We start from the raw sequence: 2,500 nt of genomic DNA, 5'->3' as shown, positions 1-2,500 counted from the left end.
CCGGCCGCCCGGGAGTGTGTCCCAGGGGCCCGCGCGAACACGCAAGCGTCCGCTCAATTATTCTGCAAACAGGAGGAGGCTGAGCTCCCCTGCACAATACACCTCGAAACCCTCTCAGGTCCCGGCGGCGCGCAGCGCCGTCCTAAGTACTTGGTCGGGTTCGAGAGAGGCGCAATCGCCCGGAGTTAGGCGAGTAGACGCTTTAGGTGCGACCACCCGTGCTCCCAACTGAGCTTGCCGCTGCCGACAGAGGCCCGGGAGCGTGCTGTCGTGGCATTGCCGGCGGGAGACAACACGCGCCACCTACGGTGACCGGCAGCTCCAACGCCAGCGCCACAGAAGGGCAAAGGCCCCACGTGGGTGCCGAAGCGAACTCTCCCAGCACAGCGCACGTGCCAACACGTCTGCACAACTGCGATACAAACCACCAGCGAGAACCGCTGGGGCGACCGAGCAGCAGACGGCGTCGCGGCGCCGAGTGCCGGGCGGCGGCGCATCCTCAACGCACACAGTCCTCAGTCGGACCAGCACACTGCAGATGTCCACCGCGCTTCGCACCGGGCCCGCGAGGACCCACTTTGGCCGCCCGGCGCCGCGCGCAGGGTGCCCCGGCGCGCAGCTGCGCCGCCTGCCGCGTCCGTCGGCCGGCGCGCCTGCCACTGGGCGCCCCCACCAGCCGGCTGTAGCGCGTGCGCCCACGCACCGCGCGGCCAGCACGCCGGGCGGCCCCCCCTCACCGGCCGGGGACGGTCCCACCCAGCCACCGCCGCGTATCGCTTCACACACAGATTTGCCCTTACTGATTTACCTCCAGCAACAACAACCGCACCACAATGGGTTTACCAGTTGTTCATTTGCGTTGCGTCACGTCACCAGCAAACGTAGACGTCCATCCCAGTTTGCAAATGCAACGATTATTGCATACCTGTCTGTTAGGTGTCACGACACACTACGTCTGCCCACATACACGCAACAAAATGTGCACGACTAGAGAACACGTGGGAGGTGGCCCCCTACGTATGCGATGTCCATTACGAGACCGACTGTCAACCAGCATCTGTACCATGTCGCAGATGTGGAACGCGGTGCACCATGCTATCACACTGTGTGAGAAGAGACGACTACGTTTGAATACACGCGCCACTACATCAACAGACGGCTCATGCTGATCGCCATCCAGGGCGTCCGTTACTCCCACACGTCTCTATGGCGTACCACACTGCAATGTAGCTGTTATGGGGAGACGGCACGTGGCTGAGTGCACAACATTTGGACCGTATGGTTCGCTGTTGTTGGGCGCAGTCGTACGGTCACACATGTGCCACAGCGTATCATTCAGTACATACGGACCTATGTGCAGTACAATGTGAGGATTAAGCTTACGATATCAGCGGACAGTGGACACAGGCCGTACCACGACGTAGACTGAGCGCTTCGACATGCGAATGCCAGTGAACAGCTGCGAAGGGCATTGAACACGCAAGCACCTGAACGACCAGCGTGCGAAGGCAGGGTGGAGGGGGGGGGGCGATGTACATCCTGCAGTTGTCCACATTACAGTGTACAGCGGGAGCATGTAAAAAGTAAGCAACACTTGCGAAGTGTTCAACATGAAACGACACACAAGAGGGTGGGCGGTGCGAGTAGCGAACTATATTCAGAGGGTTGTGGTTAGACAACACTAGATTAATGTAACGTGTCATATGCCAATTACAGAGCAGGTTAAGGCACAACGTGGGTTAGGTTAAGGCACAACGTGGGTTAGGTTAAGGCACAACGTGGGTTAGGTTAAGGCACAACGTGGGTTAGGTTAAGGCACAACGTGGGTTAGGTTAAGGCACAACGTGGGTTAGGTTAAGGCACAACGTGGGTTAGGTTAAGGCACAACGTGGGTTAGGTTAAGGCACAACGTGGGTTAGGTTAAGGCACAACGTGGGTTAGGTTAAGGCACAACGTGGGTTAGGTTAAGGCACAACGTGGGTTAGGTTAAGGCACAACGTGGGTTAGGTTAAGGCACAACGTGGGTTAGGTTAAGGCACAACGTGGGTTACGTTAAGGCACAACGTGGGTTAGGTTAAGGCACAACGTGGGTTACGTTAAGGCACAACGTGGGTTACGTTAAGGCACAACGTGGGTTACGTTAAGGCACAACGTGGGTTACGTTAAGGCACAACGTGGGTTACGTTAAGGCACAACGTGGGTTACGTTAAGGCACAACGTGGGTTACGTTAAGGCACAACGTGGGTTACGTTAAGGCACAACGTGGGTTACGTTAAGGCACAACGTGGGTTACGTTAAGGCACAACGTGGGTTACGTTAAGGCACAACGTGGGTTACGTTAAGGCACAACGTGGGTTACGTTAAGGCACAACGTGGGTTAGGTTAAGGCACAACGTGGGTTAGGTTAAGACACAAATTGCGTTACAAATTGCGTTACATTGCGGTACAAATTGCGTTACATTGCGGTACAAATTGCGTTACATTGCGGTACAAATTGCGT

The sequence above is a fragment of the Schistocerca cancellata genome, unplaced genomic scaffold (assembly GCF_023864275.1).
Source record: "Schistocerca cancellata isolate TAMUIC-IGC-003103 unplaced genomic scaffold, iqSchCanc2.1 HiC_scaffold_453, whole genome shotgun sequence".
NCBI lineage: Eukaryota > Metazoa > Arthropoda > Insecta > Orthoptera > Acrididae > Schistocerca > Schistocerca cancellata.
The sequence above is the reverse complement of the archived record's forward strand: the minus strand, read 5'-3'. Positions refer to the sequence as shown.